The sequence below is a fragment of the Nuphar pumila genome, chromosome 14, assembly GCF_984573655.1.
Source record: "Nuphar pumila chromosome 14, dmNupPumi1.hap1.1, whole genome shotgun sequence".
Lineage (NCBI taxonomy): Eukaryota > Viridiplantae > Streptophyta > Magnoliopsida > Nymphaeales > Nymphaeaceae > Nuphar > Nuphar pumila.
The window spans coordinates 72,937,339-72,955,982 of NC_143262.1; the positions used below are offsets into that span (position 1 = coordinate 72,937,339).

General features: G+C 35.2%; 2 non-coding genes across 2 annotated transcripts; both read right to left on the reverse strand.

The window, feature by feature from the left end:
* Positions 1 to 11,881: 11,881 nt before the first annotated feature.
* Positions 11,882 to 11,977, reverse strand: LOC149816964 (small nucleolar RNA Z266). Its single transcript, XR_016427766.1, has one exon. It is a non-coding gene; the product is annotated as a small nucleolar RNA Z266 (small nucleolar RNA).
* Positions 11,978 to 12,158: 181 nt separating this feature from the next.
* Positions 12,159 to 12,252, reverse strand: LOC149816965 (small nucleolar RNA Z266). The gene has a single exon (XR_016427767.1). It is a non-coding gene; the product is annotated as a small nucleolar RNA Z266 (small nucleolar RNA).
* Between the last annotated feature and the right edge of the window lie 6,392 nt (positions 12,253 to 18,644).

The following is an 18,644-nucleotide window of genomic DNA, read 5'->3' on the forward strand; positions in this document are numbered from 1 at the left end:
CACAAGTTATAACTCTTCAAAAAAGAACAAACCCCAAATCACTCATCAAGTTTGCCAATCTTTTATTATAAATAATAACATTAAGTAGTTCCTGTGAATCGAGAGAAAAATAGGACTATTGCTTTTGGGACTCACTAAGAACCACGTGTTAAGGTAAATGGTCTTTGATAGTTCTTTTTCTGTTGAATGGTCTCGTACATGAATGCATTCAATTTTATTTATGATTTTTTTAAATGATACATAATCAACACTTGTTATACATTCATATTAAATTTAAATTAGTTTATATATGCAATTAAAAAACCATACAAACCTAATACTTATAGCACTGCTTAATAATGTGTCTATGTCAAAATCATATTTGTGCTCCTATTGTTCATCTAACTGGTTCTCATATACTTATTTTCATTTCCAATTACAATTGAATATAAATATGTACATGTATTACAAATAAATGTATACACACACAACTTATTTTCTTATGTATCTTACTTCAATTGGTTGTTTGACTGCAACCTTTTTTCTGTTATGTTTTCCTTTAGGTACTTTATCCATATTGCGAAAGACCTAAGATATACATAGAAGACATATAAGCAATAAATTCATCATCTCTCAATAAAAACATTGGAACAATTCATTAAAAGAGTCTTGATAAATACATATAAGTATTTCATTAAACAATTCTCATTAATTATACATACAAGCACATACAAATACACACACATTCAGCAACAAGTACTCAAACATATTGTTATGTGTGCTTTCGTCTATTATGGCCAACCTCATCACATACATTACACTTGTATGTCACAAGATCCTTTGATGTTATTATTTGTCTCTTTACGTGATGTCGCCTTGATTTATGCATCGACTTTGATGGATATATTAGAATATGAGTCAATAAAGGGTTGCATGAGACATTATCCACCATTAGAAAACATAAGAATACATGATATGCAATTATATATGAATCAACTTTAAAGTATTTGTTGCAATAATCTTTTATTAGTTTGACCTTATATAGAATGCATGCAATTGTATTTTCACATGAAATCTCATTCATCGGCTACCCATTAAAGAGAATTCATTCTTCTCAAGATCAATATGACTTTGTTTAGTCAGATTTGGTAAGATGACAACATATCCAATTATAATCAGATGCAAATATGGTTTTGGTTTTTATCTACCGAATCCAATGGCCAACCATATGGATATATAAACGGATTACATGTAAAAAAACTAATATAATATGAGTTTCTCACCATCCAAGCATGAGTTCGAGTTCGAATTCAAATCAATTTAGGGAATGTCTGACTAGTTGGATTTGGTATTGGCCACATTTGATCCAAAATCAAGCTCCTTACATCCTTATATGTATGTGCCCTCTTGTATGCATGTGCAGGCACCCACACAAACTCTATATTTGAAATTCTTATTATCTCTTTTCCTTAGCATGGCCTTAATAACCTCTACATTATAAGGTCTTTCTTTAGATCTCACTAAGGGTACATTTGAAAGTGAGAAAGATGTAAGAAAAGTGATACAAAGTAAAAAAAATGTATGATTTTTCTAACCCTTTTAAACAAGAGAAAATTTCTATCTGAAAAAGGTTTTTCTAAAAAGTATATTTTTTGATAAAAAAACATTCCTCAAGGGGGTAGAGGAATGTTTCCAGAAAAAAATTGTGGGCTCTCTCTCCATCTCACCACCATCACCACCTACCACCATCCATCTTCACCACCACCATCACTATCATCCATCTCACCACCACCATTACACACCATCACCCACCTCCCAAAAAATTGCCCTCCCATGATTTTTCACCATCCATCTCACCACCACCACTACCACCCACATTCTGAAAAATCACGTCAAAAAAGATCTACGACTACCATCACCACCTCCCATGATGATTTTCCACTACCACCATCACCACCACCAACATCACTATCACCCACCTCATGAAAAACAACCTTCCCACAATCCATCAACACCAACACTACCACCCATCATCACCCACCTTCTAAAAAACTAAGCCGGAGAACCTCCACCACCACCACCACCCCACCTGCCATGATGATTTTCCACCAACCACCATCCATATCACAACCACCACCACCACCCATCATCACCCACCTTATGGAAAACCACACCAGAGAAGCTCCACCACTCCCTCCTCCTCCGTCAAATTTTTTAGATTTTTCATTTTATTTTTCTCTTGCTACTCAAACAAGTGAAAAATTTTCATTTAGAAAAATTATCATATCAAAACTTCTCATAGGCAAAATTTTCTTTTCCTATGAGAGTTTGCTTGCTTCCAAACATGCCTGTCAATAGGTCAGATTCAGCTTGTGTAAAGGTCAATCTAAATCCCACCATGACATGTTTGTCGCCCTCATTTTTATGTTAAGGTTGTGATTTAAATAATTTTTTTTGGATAATCCAAGGGAAAAATCCCCCATCACGGTGGCTCCCAAAATCCACTTTAGTTTGACAATGTTGTAACCAAGCAATGGTGTCAACCTTTTCCAAACACAATCCTCATGTTTGAATCATAGTAGCTGCCATTGATATGTCTTACTAGCTTGGTCACATTGGGCTTATCCAAAAGAAACTTGGTCAGATTGGGTGAAATAATGTTATCATGTTTTTATTAATGATTTTAAGAAAGCTTGGTCGTGCTGGCCCAACCTGCCATACTAACGGTTGCCATAAAAGCATAAAACTTTGAGGCTAGGATCCTCGACCATGGGTCTATGTTGGTCGTCACCTTGCACAAAGAAGGCCCATAGGAATTGAACCTCAATCACCCATCTAATGGCTTAAGCCCCACCCCACTTTCCCAAACCCCTTCAGGATTGGATTGAAATTGACAAAAATTACTGTATCAAGTACTTACAGTCTGTGCCATTTGTTCAACTTAGTTCAGTGTAGTTAAAATAATATTTAAAAAAAAAGATCATACTATATGGCAAATATGAAACATTTTGTGAAATACCTCATAATTTTTGTTGTTTTTTTCATGTCCAAAATCATAAATATTTGATTTTAAAAAGATTTTTTTACCATTTGCACATGAAATTTCCTAAATATATGCAAATTTTCTCTCAAATATGTGACTATTTTTTGTAAAATAGTCATTGTTCTCAGATATGTATCTCTTTGATCTGATGTCAAGAACTTCTGTTTTTATAGTCATTGAAAAACTAAGACATAGACCTGTAACTTTTCTATTTAGAGTCAAAATTGAAAACATCGTTGGAAAGCTAAGACATAGGCCTATAACTTTCTTGTTTTAAGTCAGAGTTGAAAACTCCTCTAGGGTACGTTTTTAAGCTCTAAAAGCAGAATAAAAGCATGTTCTACAGACTAAAATAACTGAACAATCTATCTTCTAGTTCGATGTCGGAGCAAAAAAATAAAGACTTGAGAACATAAAGTGTTCTGCATAAAATATATATGTGATTTTCTCACATATTTTCTGTGATTTTCTCTTAAATATATGCGGAGTTTCACATATATATGCGATTTTTCTACTATATATGAAAATTTCCTCCTGAACATGTAATTTTTGCATATATTTTCTACGATTTTCTCTTAAATATATTTGGAGTTCCTCCTATATATGTGATTTTCACATATGTTTTCTGCGATTTCTTCTTAAATATATGCGAAGTTCCTCCTATATATGCTATTTTCTTCTAATATATGCAATATTCCTCTTATAGATGTAAATTTTCTTCTAAACATGTAATTTTTATGTATATTTTATGCATTATCCTCTTAAATATAGGCGCAGTTCCTCTTATATATGTAATTTTTCTTATAAACATGTGATTTTTGCATATAATTTTTATGATTTTCTCTTAAATTATAGAGTTTCTTATATGTATGTGATTTTCTCCTAAATATAATATGTGATTTTTTGTTCATAAAAATCATATACATTCAAGAGAAAAATCATATATAAAGGAGAATAATTACATATATATAGGAGAAATTATATACATATAGGAGAAAATCACATATATTTAAGAGAAAAATTGCATATATAGGAGAAAAACATATATATTTATGAAGAAATCACATATATAGATGAAACTCTGCAAATATTTAAGAGAGAATTATAGAAAATATATGTGAAAATCATATATATATTTTCTACAGAATAATCTTTGTTCTCAGGTCTATATCTCTCCACTCTGATGTAGAAAACCTGCATTTTTATAATCGTTGAAAAGTTGAGACCTATAACTTTCCTGTTTTGAGTCAGAGCTGAAAACTCCTCTAAGGTTCCTGTTTTTTAGCTCTAAAATTGAAATAGAAGCATGCTCTATAGATTGGAACAATTGAATAGTCTATCTTTCATATGATGTTTCTCTCTAATCGCTCATCATATCAAGGTGATCTTGGTGATATTGGAAAGCAAACATCATAATCTATCTATGTCATTTTTTCTATTTTGTTCGATTTTCAGTGCATATGGTTGAAAATTAGTATAAAAATAGAAAAAGTGTAGTCACGCTTATTCTAGTCTGTAGAGAATTCTTCCATTTTGGTTTTGAAATGCAAAAACAAAAACCCTAAAGGGATTTTCGGTTGTAACTTAAAACAAAAAAGTTACATGCCTATGTCTTAGATTTTCAATGACTCTAAAAATGTAAGTTTTTGATGTCAGATCAAAGAGATACAAATATGATAATAGAGACTGTTGTGCAAAAAACAGTAATATATTTGAGAAAAAATTCACATATATTTTGAAAATCACATGTGGAAAGGGTAAAAAGGTCTTTTTAAAATCATATATTTGTGATTTTGGACATGGGGAGAATATGGGAGAAGAGCAGAAATTATGAGATATTATGAGAAATACGTCATATTTGTTGTATAGTATGATCATTTTTTTAAATAATGTTTTATGCATAAATTGAATATCGACCCAAATTTAATTTAAGCCTATCCAATCATGTCTTTCTTAGGGTCTAGTCAGTTGAATCTAGTTGAACTTCAATGTCCCCATGAGGTGGCACACTATGTTCCAAGAGAGCGTATTGCCAAATCATGGTGGGGAAATGCTCTAACATTTGACTGTCCATTGATCTAATCACCATATTTCGTGTGTGCAAGTTGTAGGGCCCACCAAAAAAGTATCGATGATGTTATCATTGGCGGCCATTAATATACATAATGGATGGTAGGGATTTTTTAGCATTTTCCCATTGTGATTTGGCAGAGCATATGATCTGCTCTCATTTTGTAATATTTTTTGTTTCTGAATCATGTTTTTCTTTCTACAACCTTTTTCCTAAGCAAATTATCTTTTATGATTAAATTGGGCCTATTAATAGCCTTTCAACATATTAAGAGCTAGGAAGATCTGAAATATATTAGAGAACATTGTGTAGAAAGTGAAACTTGGCTCCTCAGACAAAACAAAAACCTCCTGTGAAGCAAAGTCGCTTTTGTTATTGAAATTCGATTAAATAAATTTTTAGTGAAGTAGATCAAATGGGCTCTACACATCTGGCTAGTGTTGGAACTCGATGGTTTTTAAATCCAATATGGATGAGGTTACGAATCTAATGGGGCATATGTTAGAAAAAAGATTTAAACCTCCATCTATGTGAAAACACATGCTCTCTCAATTGAGTTATTTCAGCCCTCTCCACATGATAGGTTTCCTTCAATCCACTTTGAGCTTATTTTACTCTTCTCTAATTCATGACTATGCATTTTATGTTGTTATGGCCATGGACCTATATATAGGTATCCACATAGAGGATTGTGATTAACTCCACCATAAACATGGAGATATTACCCTATTAAACTCAATAATCCATCCATAACCATTGTATAGGTTATACATGCAACCATTAAAGTGATATTAATTCATATAATTAAATTGCATAAATATTCTTAATAAGACTACATTTTGTGGCTCTTGGAATTTCATTTGCGAGATCCTATGGCCATATTGATCTAATACCTAGATCCAACATCTCCCACTTGGCAAAAAAAACAAGAACCACAAGTATGAGGTTTTTCACACATACTATAGGTTATTTTCCACATAACTATGTACACTTTTCATCATTATATGCGTTATGGTTCTTTTCACATATAGTATAGATTTAGTCATGACATTATGAGGTTTTAGTTGAATTTTTTCTTCATGATATATCCCTATCATGAGAATATTCATAAATTAGGTTGATTTTTTCATCATGATCATTTCATGTACTTATTTCACATAATTATATAAGTCTTTTGTCTTGTCAAAATTTCAATCATCTTTTAATGTGCAATGTTATATTCTTTTCAATACATCATATTGTGGGTCTCACTTTTTTAGTTAGTCATAGGGTTGATATAACTTTTTCATGACCATACCATAAAGCATCATCATGTGCTAATAACCTTGCACAAAGTCCTCAAGCATGCTAGTAGAGTACTATGAATTTTCATTAACTCATGGATTCATGATAAATTATGATATGTTAAATATAACAAATGTTTTCATATTTCACCATAGACAATACTCTCACTATCTATATGTATCATTATCATATGCAACATATTTTATCTCTCATCGTATTAATCACCACCTGATTATTTTGGATCGATATATTTAGATCCAAACAATCATAAATATGATTACTAAAAAAATTATTAATACAACCATATTGCATACCATGCATAAAACTTTCAAAGCATGAAAACATCCCTTCAAGTATTTATAGAAGCAAAGCATAAAGAACATGATTTATGATGATTATTTATGATCATATGCAAATAAATATTCACATGTGTAAATTATAATATTCAACTCCTATATTTTTAACGTATTACAATTGTGTAATATGTGCATTAGGGCATCACAAACTAGAAGCAATATGCCTTAGTAATAAAGCTTAAGTCCTCATACCTATATTCAATTTAGATGTGCACCATATCCATATTCAAAGAAGTTATCTCATTACCATTCAGATATGTCAAACATAATAAGCCCATTTATTTTTCAAGGCTTTAATATTATTAAATACAATAATAAACAATCAAACAATAAGCATGTGAATATTTAAAGTTCATAAACATTAATGTAACCAAACAAAAATCTATATCCAAATTCATTGGATTTATATGAATTCATATCCAAAACCAACTCGAGATATCATCATCATCAAGTCCAACATGATCCATTGCAAAAAAAAGAATCTATAAGTAAGTTTAAGCAAAACCATAGGTCATAGGATTTGATTGTAGTCCAAATCCATTATATACGTTGATCCAAATATATTAAGAATCTAACTATTTAGACCTGTCACATAATCTTGAATCAAATGAAAATCAACTGAATCTTAAACATAGACCAAAACATTCATGGATCTCATAGTGCCGATATAGATCCAAATCATATACAAATTTCATTCAGACCATAACTAGATACATATCACACCATGAGTTTTTAGTCAAAACCAGTTCCAAAATTAGATCTCAATACTTTAATCCATTGTTGAGTTATTTGACTCAACACTTAAAAAACCTCAAAACACATTCAAACAAATATACTAATCATAAATTAAAATAATAAAAAAAGTTTGAAGATTGACCTTAATATCATGCAAGCAATAGTCCATCATACCGGTTCATACATCCCACATTGAGAATTGATCTAGTTTTGGTTCTGGTTCAACTAGATCGATATGTTTCAAATAGGTCCCACCAGTTCCAATTTATTTGACTGGATCTGATCTGATTCAAATGGTTCATTCAAACCCATTAGGGTTAGTCACTATAATCTGCATCTAAACTGGTTTGGGTAAACATATATGGTCTAATCCATTATATCCAACCAGATCTAACATGTCCATTATCTCATAACTTGTGATCTAATATGGCAACATGGCCAAATCTTGATCCATACAATGGAGGATCCAAAGAGAGACCATTCAATGCATATTATGCCTATATAAATAATTTTGGATCCCATCATGCTAATTTGGATCTAAACTCACCCATATTAAGTAGAACCTCAATTTAAATCATCCAAGTTGTACCATGAGTTCTATATAAAAAAAATCTAAAGTTGGATTACAGTATTCAAATCCAATGTTGGGTTACATGACCCAACCCCAAAAAATGCCCAAATGTTGGGTTACATGACCCAACCCCCCAAAAATGCCCAATATCAGTAGAGCTGATCTATTCCACCAGATCAGGCGACCTGCTTAGTTCATCCATATAAGAACATTCGATCCAATTCTCCACATCTAGTCCAATTTGAATGTAACCCCATTCTATTCTGTTATATTGAATAGAAAACACCTTGATAAACTTAACGTGTTGCTTGTTCATCAAGTAAGCCACAATATTAATGTTATTTAATAAATGTGGTCATACAATGCCAAATATGGTGGATTGTATTATATGGTGGATTTTGAAAAGAAAAACTATTCGCCAACCATGAAATTATTGTGAAAAAAAAGTGCTACTCTTTTTTTTCTCTGGTAATTAAAGAAAAGCTGCCTTTTGACTGAGTTTATTGGCATCAAATCGTAAGAGACCTTTAACCACTATAGAGCAGTGTTGTCAGTATCGAGCTAGAAAATCGATAGACCTAAATCGGCTATTTTTTAATAAATATAAAAATAGCTTAAAATTAATTTTTAAATATTTTTAATGGCTTTACATATGTCACGTTCTAATTGTACATAATATTTTTTAATTTATTTTTGGCTGATTCAGCCAAACCCTATTCCTATGCTGAAAACATGGCTAAAGGGCACCCAACTTTAAGCTCACGTGTGACTTTCAACTTGTGCTTTCATGAATCTCCCCTAACATATAAAAGTCCTCATGGGCAAAACATGAAAGTGCGATATTCACCCAACCTTTACTAATAACCTGGTCAACATTTTTTTTTTTTTAAAATGACCTTACAATAAATATATACCATATGCTTTTCAAAATGTCTTACAATTTTTGTTATTCTCCCGTCATCTAAAATAGCAAATATTTGATTTTAAAAATATATTTTTACTCTTGGTACATATGATTTTTCTAATATATATGAATTTTCTTTCAAATATGTGATTATTTTTTACATAACAATTTATGTTCTATCGGACATCAAAAACATGTTTTTATTGTCGTTGAAAAGCTAAGACATAAGGCTGTAACTTTTTTGTTTTGAGTCAAAATCGAAAACTTTTTTAAAATTTTTATTTCAACATTCTTAAACCAAAATTGAAGTTTGTTTCGTAGACTAGAACATACAACGACGGGACCTTTTCTATCTTATGATATTTTCAATCTACATACACTAAAAATTAAAAAAATAATAAAAAAATCAAAGATAAATCAGAACGTTAGCTTTCCAACATCACCAAGATCAACTTAATCTGATGATCAGTTTGAAAGAAACATCCTCTAAAAAATATATTGTTTGGTTATTGGTTATATCAATATGAACATGCTTATATTCTAGTTTTGAAGCTCAAAAACAAAAACTCTAATAGAGTTTCGGCTCTGACTCAAAATAAAAAAGTTATAAACATATATCTCGACTTTTCAACGACTATAAAATACATGTTTTTGATGTTGAAACAAAAAAGATACAAACTTGAGAATAGAAACTATTATGCAATATATATATATATATATATATAATTTTTAATTTTATTTTCTGTAATTTTCTCTTAAATATACGTAGCGTTCCTCCTATATATGTGCTATTTTACTTCTATACATGTGATTTTTCTCCTAAACATATGATTTTCTTATATATTTTTTATAATTTTCTCTTTTATATATATATATATATATATATATATATATATATATAGTTCCTCTTATATATGTAATTTTTTTTAATATATATGTAAAATTTTTAAAATATATGATTTATTCATGAAAATCATATATATTTAACAAAAAATCACTTATTTGAGAGAAAATTGCTTGTTTAAGAGAAAAATTATATATATAAGAAAAAACCACATATATTTAAGAGAAAATCACATATATAGAAACAACTCCGCATATATTTAAGAAAAAATCATAAAAAATATATGTGAAAATCATATATATATATATATATATATATATATATATATATATATATATATATTTCTATGTAAACAATATATGTCCAGAAATCTGTATTTTTATGTTTCAATGTGAAAAGCTTATGTTTTTACAATTGTTAAAAAGCTGAGACATAGATCTTATATCTTTCTTGTTTTGAGTTAAAGTTTTTAGCTCCAACACCGAAATAGAAGCATACTCTACATACTAAAACAACAGAACAATCTATCTTTCATATGCCATTTTTTCTCAATCCTTCATCAGATCAAGATGATATTAATGGCGTTGAAAAGCATATTTATCTCTACCATTTTTACTATTTTTCTCAATTTTCAGCGCATGTGACTGAATTATAGCATAAAACATATAAGGCGCTTTAGTATACCGAACATATTTATATTCCAGTTTTGAAGCTCAAAAACAAAAACACAAAGAGTTTTCAACTCTGAATCAAAACAAAAAAATTACAGGCTTAAAAAACACAAGTTTTTGACGGCGAATCAAAGATCTAAGTACATAGACTAGTCTACAAACAATAGTCACATATTTAAGAAATCACATATGCAAGAGGTAAAAAGTCTTTAAAACCAGATATTTGTGATACTAGAAGAGTAACAGAATTAGTAACAGAATTTGTAGGGCATTTTTAAAAAACACATCATTTTTTCATTTTTTTTCTGAATAAAGTTGATCAGCAACATTTGATATTGTACCGTGGCAAATCCACAGTAATTGAATTGAGTTTAAACATTTTGTAGTGCTAGTTTATAACCAGACTTTGGATGTTGGGAAGTGTTGAATTCTGTTACGATATCTACGATTTTGAATGACAAATTCAGGTTGGAAATTGAGCCTACTTGTTTATTTACCAAAAAGCACATCCTAGATATCAATTAAATCCAAGCACCAGTATTATACATTGTGCTGAATCATTTCCAAAATGCAAGTCCAATCACTCCAAGCACACCAAAATTGAACCATTAAAAATATCTTCAGCTCTTCCCTTTTTTTTTCTGTTGAACGTATGCACAAGCAACCTGTACTTGAATAGAACCAACACGGGCTCCCCTTGTCTGGTAGGAGCAGCTAGTGCCAGTCACCTTGTGTTGGGACGATGCAGGTTAAAAACCCAATGGTAAAGTTTTTAACTGGTAGGGGTCAGACTAATCCCAACTCGCCTTTCAAAAAAAAAAAGTTTAACTTGTGCCTTGGAAATGAGCACTATCACAATTGAGGGATCCTAGGTTTGAATCTCACAAGGGTTATCCCACAGCTTGCCTATTTAAAAAAAAAAGATACAAAATAAAAAAAATGCAGCCATGTCTAGCAAGAACATGCAGCATAAGTTGCAATCCATGATGCCCTATGTTGGATATTAAGTAGTCTTACATTGCATTAGATTCAAAACCATACATCTAATCTTGCAAGTGACAATTTTACTTGGACAAAATCCACACAAAACAACTTGACTGCCAAAGAAAAAACGGAACATTTCAAGAACTCAAGAGTCTCTAATTTCATAAGTATTAATTCTACACGATTTATCACTTGGACAAAACCATAACAGAACACTTCAAAAACTTATAATTCCCATCAATAAGATAAATAGATCACCCAGCACACAGATGTTGGAGTCAACCTGTGCCATCACTCAGCCTCCTGCTAATTAAGGATTAAATCAATCCAAATGCAGCACAGAGAACATGAAAGTGAGTTCCTATGCGGCCCCAGCACCAAACTGCAGACTTAAAAGTGAGGTCTTAATTAAAATATGAAGTGTGGGCATAAAAAGTGTAGGAATCAAGTCAGAACCTTGAAATGCCTCTAGGGTTCAGTTCATGATGGAAGAAGCCATTTCACACATCTAATTGGTTCATCACTCTTGAAACAATGAACATACTTTTCATGGACAGAGTAGCGCAGTTTGAGCCTTTTTAAATTGTTGTAGTGCACCTGCGTCTTGCTGGGTATCCAATCAATCTCATTGCAACTTAGGCAACACCAAGAAGTTTGTAAGAATAGAGAATGTTGGCATATGCAATTCCAAACAAATCAACATAAACCAAGTAGCAAATGGCAAGTCAGAGACTTGAAATGCCTCTAGAGTCCGTTCATTATGGCAGGACTCCATTCACACATCTAATTTGTTCATCATTCTTGCACAAGCTACTGGACCGCATGAACAACATAACTGAACCATCTTGGTAAATCAAGATATTCAGATCACAAACGGTAGGAAACAACTACTTTGCATTGCACACATCTAATTGATTTCACTCTTGCACATCCAAAATATGTGCCAAATATAGCTCTGAAATCAGGAAAAAATGAAAATAAAAGATTCAGCTTCACCAAAGTCTACATAATGTAGACTAACAAAAAGACCAACCAAATTGTTGAAGGAAAATCCTACCACCAACCATTCTAGAAAACAATTCAAGTCGCAAATCCTAGAAAACCATTATAAAACACAGCATTTCTTATAAGGTGCAATCCAGAACCAGTATCAAAGTTCATGATAAAAAAGAATTCCGTTCACACAACTAATTGATTTATCACTTTTACGTGCTAAAACTTCTTTTTGGACATAATACTGAGATATTCAATTTCGCCAAACAGTTAAAATTTATGACAATGATAAAAACACAACTCAGAGCAAACTAATACTTTGTCAAATACATCTAGTAAATTATTAAAATCCATCATTTCAATCAAAACCAAAAAACACATATTCACTAGTAAATAATAGTAAGAATAGAAAAAGCAATTCGAATTGAGAAGAAAAAAATACCAAATCAGAAAAAGGTGCTCTAGATTAAGTTGGATTCCAGCATTTATGATCTGAATACCATAGCACGAATTACCAAAAGGGTCTCAAAATCCCAAAGGAAACATTACCATTGGAAAATAATACAAAATGGGTATCCAAATTAAACTCAAGTTCATGTTTTATTTTGCAAATAACAATGTGCCAAAACCTTTTGGTTTGCAATAGCCAAGTGATGCATTGGCAATATATTATACAGAAATCCAGAAGATCAACAACACAAAAAGATGGATCATTAATCTTAGGATGCCTGAAGAATAATATACACCAAACAAGGAGCTATTACACAAATAACACCAGAAAAGGGGGAAGAGCTCCATTGGGTGAACCCCAAGAAACCCTCAATGTAATATTGCACAACAATGACTCGAAACGCTTCCACTGACACAAGGAAGGCGATCTCAAGGGCTGTGCTTCTTTCTCATGCAAAAAAACAAACACTTGAAGCAAATGGATTCAATTCACGAGGCACAAATTTCCTGGGTTGCCTAAGATGCATAAATGAGCTAGAATGAAGGAGAAGACGAAGCTGGGCGTTGCAAAATACACATGAAACTGAAGAAAACAACCAAATTTCATGCATAATGAGAAGGAAGATGAAGATGGGTGTTGCAGGAAACATGAGATTACCAATAACAGAAGGCAAGCAAGGGGAAAAGCTGCCCTCTGGTGAGCTGAAACACCAGTTTAGGACCTTTGGATAAAACCTCGGTTTTATAAACGTGGATAGGTAGGGCAAAATAGTGAAGATTAACCACCGTCCGTGTGTTCAGATGAACGGTTAATATCCTCGAAGCCTCGAATGTATTCAGATTCGGTATAGGCCATAGGGCAGTCAGCTGATTGGACTTTGTAAGGATTTGAATGGATCCGGACCCGGATACCTCAAGCACCGACTGCTCACACAACGACGACCTGCAGCAGGTCGATCATCAATGAGCTCCCCAGCTGCACGAAGATGTCCTCGAGCTTATTGACAATCGGGACCCGTTCGAACTGATCGCACTCGACGCAGACGGAGCTGGCCATCATCGGATGGTGGTGGTGGTGGCGGTGGTGGTGGTGAGATGGGTAGTGGTGTCGAGATGGGTGGGGGTGGAGGAATGTTTCCTATCAAAAATTATATTTTTTAAAAAAATTATTTCAGCAAAAAAGTTTATTTCGTTTGAAAGTAGGGATGGCAGTGGACCCGGGGAAAGCGGGGCCCCGCCCTGCCTCGCCCCGTTTGGACCGGGGATGAAGGGTATGAAACGGGGATGGAGGCGGGGACGAAGGTTAAAATCCATCCCCGTCCAGGAGTGGAGGCGGGGATGGACTGGCACGTTCCCCCGCCCCGCCCCGCCCCCGGCCCATCCCCGTCCCGGCCCCGCCCTGCCCCATCCCCGTCCCGGCCCCGCCCCATCCCCGCCCCCAAGCCTTTATATTTTTACTGTTTACTAACCCTAATTTCCTAACCCTAGAGCCACCGAGCCGGGCCGTCGCCTCTTCCCCTTCCCCATCCGCATTATCATTGTAGCCGGGCCGTCGCCGATCACCGTTGGCCGTCGCAGGGGGAGGCCTCCACCGTTGGCCGTCGCCGATCTCCGACTCGTCCTCGGCGATGCTTGGGTGCGAATGCACACCAAGAAGCTTCGACAGTACGTCGCTAACTACGAGCGCATGGCGTGGAGCGAGGTCGTGGCGGTCATGGCGGAGATGCCGGTGGTGATCGATGCCGAAAGCGCGAGGCGGGCTTTCAGGCGGTTCAACTCCGCCTTTGAGGAGGCATACCGGGCGCAGACTGCGTCGATCGTGGTGGAGGACATGAAACGGGGATGAAGGATAAAATCCATCCCCGCCGCGAAGGCGGGGCGGGGGTGGAGGATAAAATTTTGAGGGGGGGCGGGGGTGGAAACCTTGTCCCCCGCCCCGCCCCACTGCCATCCCTATTTGAAAGGGTCAGAAAATCTTTAAAGATTTTATTATTATTTTGCATCACTTTTCCTACATCTTTACTTTCAAACGTGCCCTAAGGTATAACTGGGTCAGGTTCAAGTATGGCTTGAAATTATTGACCCATATGGGTTAACGGGTTCTGGTACGGTCAGGTCTTTAATAGACCCATTTTTTAATCGGATATAAAAATTAGACCGAGACCCAACCCAATATGAATCAGGTCTAGGTTCGGATCTCAGTATGAATGAAAAATAGGTCCACCATTTTAGGGTAACAGGTTTGAGTATGATCAATTCGGGTTTTAAAGGGTTCAGGTTTCAATTCCAGTTATTCTAGACCTAATTACCCGCCACGGAAAGATATGTAAATTAACAGAATCAGCTATTCATTAGGAAAATTATATATTAACAAATGAGAAGCTTATTAGTTATTTCAAATAATAGTGGGTCAGGTTTTAACTGGTTCAGTTTGGGTCGCTGCTTCACGTATAAAATGGGTTCAAGTACATAATTGGTTTGGGTTCAGGTCGGTTCAAATATGAAGCGAGTTTGGGTTGGGTTCAGTTCAATTATATATAAAACCGGGTTTAAATATATAATCTGTTCGGATTTGGGTCGGTTCAGTTTTACATTATGTTGGATCATTTGGGTTGGGTCCAAGTGAGTTTGGGTCTTTATTTATAATACCAAGACCGGACCCATTATTGTTATGGGTCCATATTTTGAACCTGACTGGAACCCATAGGTCTACTAAAATCGGGTTTGGACGGGTATAATTAGTTCGGGTGTCAGGTCGGGTTGGGTATACCTTACCCAGTTACATCTCTAAGTGGGACAGTGTCTATTCAGATCGGACCTTGCTTAGATAAGACCAGATTTGAGTGGGAACTGGAAATCCATTTAACTGCGTAAAAAGCAGACCCAAATCCATCTGTTGCCCAGATTTGTGAATCTAATTTGATTAGCTACTTTGACTTGCTTTAGTGTGTCTGGACCCAAATACTATTGGACCGGATCTGTCGTCGACATACTTGGGTGGGTTGGGCTCAAGTTGGGTTGGTTATTAGCGACTGCACTAGTCTTATTAGAGGTAGACCCGTCAGGATGGCCTGACCCACCACAAGCATGGCCTAGCCCCAATCATTTATTGGCTTGGGCCGGGTCTGGATATTATCAGGCCAAGGCAAAGACCCAGTAGGGATGTAAACTGTATGAGTTTGGGTTGGATATCTGTTCCAATCTGAATCCTTTGTCAGATTCAATTAGTATAAGCAGATCCAATTAGTTTATTGGACTTGTTTATGTGATTTTGCATCAGAGTTCGAGTCCAAACCCAGATACAACTAGTGATGTGAATGGGTTGGGCTCAATCCGGATCTAGGCATTACCGAGTCCAACCTAATTGGATTCAGATGGGATCAGATAAAACTGAATCCGGATCTGACTAGCTTAAAATCCAATATTTATGCATAATCAGTTTCAAAATCAAATTAGGGTGCAAAACTCAACACTGAGTCTGGATCTCATTATTAATTGGATCCAAATTTGGCCACTAAATCAGATTAATCGGATTTGGATTCAATTCAGATGTCGGTTTACATCTGACCCATCGACATCCCCTGCAGATACAACACTGGATCTGTCATATCCGACTTCAAGTACATATTAATTTGGATCCAATGAGGATATATAGCTAATTGGATCAGAGTTTGGCAAGTACTTTCTCCATCTGACTCTGGATCCAACACTGGATCTGATTAGGCTGTGTCTGATGATATCTGACCCAAGTCCAATAAATTTAGCTCCCCACTCAACTGCATGTATTATTGAGTTGGGCTGGGTTAAACCGGACCTGAACACAAAACAGCCAGGCTAGGCTGGAGTTGATCGGGTTTCTAAACTGGGCATGAACCCTAAACTCAATACATCATGGCCGGTGTCCAGCTGTCCAAGCCTAGTCTTCAATGAACAATGTATGCAAATGGTTCAGACTCAGTTGAAAAATAAGAAAAGACTGTAAAAAGAGATGGTCGACAAATGCTCGTATGACGCCCACCAATGATCGAACCAGTCGATCGATTTATAGTTATCTCCATGAGGTAGGAACAAACCCGAGAATGTTTTGTAACACAATGCATGAACAAGAAGTTGGCAATGTGTTGTAATACAAGCTGAAAACCAAGGCTAGAACCTGGACTCGAGACGACGACAAAGGGTGCTCCGACGACAGCAGACCACAGTAAAGAGTGTGTCGTCAAATGAAGCTATTGTTACAGCAGATGGTGCAAATAAAACGCATCATCCTCGACTTTTTAGATGAAGGATATTTTTGTTCTTTTCTCAAACCATCGTTTCTCTTTTTTGGATGAAAGACATTTTTGTCTTTTTCTCGAACCATCGTTTCCTGACGAGAATAGCAAGAAAGGATACTTAAGTCTTTGCAACCGCACCAGATTTCGATGCTAAGTGATGCCGACATACACAGGGATACAAGCCCCACGTGCTTATATACGTGGCACTCATTCACACCCCCAAACACGCACTGTAGCAAACAATGCATCTTTGGGGGAGAACACACAACACCCTCTCCTGCGACTTGAACGAGTGATTGGAGATAACAACAACAAAAAAGAAATTGTTGTGGTCCCTCAGAAACGGGATGAAGTATTAATATTTTAACTCGTAAAAGATTCAACGCCCTCAGTACTTGAAATCGGTTACACTCATCTCCTATGTCATCCCTATCTTTGTACCCTTAGTTTGGGTTTCACTGTTGCAAGCTTATCAAATCTGGGTCTATATTTAGTGAAAATCAATATTTAAATCATCGGCTTTGTGTGCGAGATTTTTTGATGATTAAAAAATCAATGTACAGTCTACAAAACACAATTTTTTTGTGATTGAAATAATCATATATTTTTTCTTTAAAAAAATATGATTCGAGGGTCAATTTTTATTAAATCGACAATGCTGAATCCATATCTATAAGGTCATAAGATTTAAAATGAGTATAAAGATGGGGATGACATAGGGGATGAGTGAAACGGAACACCAGTACTTTGCCTTTAGAGGAAGAAGCACAGCCATCCAAATCAGAGGTGCAGTCAATGTGGCACTTCTTGGTCTGGAAGGGCCATTTGGTTGTGCGGGCAGCAGTGCCAACTCTACTGTCTGCGCCTCACCCAAAAGACAGACGCTCCTGTACGATACCTTTTAGGTGTTCCACCTTAGTGGTGCTCACAAGTAGGGGTGTCAATGGGTCACATTTACCCTGACCCGAACCAAACTCTATAGGTCCGAATGTCCGATTAATAATGGACCCGGGTATAGTTTGTAAAATTTTATACCAGACCCAGGACCGACCCGAGTACTGACTAAAACCAATAAATTTTAATGATAAAAAAAATATGATTTTATCAGGCATGGTTCGGGTCTGGTTCATGTAGTTCATATTGGGTCTGTGTCTGGTTTATCTTATGAAAGATCCTATTAGTCTTGAGTCTGGAACCGATATCATACCCGAATATCGGGGCCCAGTCTGATTTCACCTGTGTCCGAACCAAACCCGACCCGTTGACACCTTTACTCAGTGGGAGCCAAAAAAAGAAAAAGTACACATTATATACAGCGTTGCTGCACGGTGGGCATGCAGCGACCGCTTGACAAGCACCCAGGATTTCTTGAGATGATGGGTGTGGTGTCCTTCTAAATAAGTGTTGAGATGGATGGTCATCAACAGTAGATGAACGGGAGAAACAAGTTAAAAACAATATATCAACAGGCGCCCCCTCTCTCTC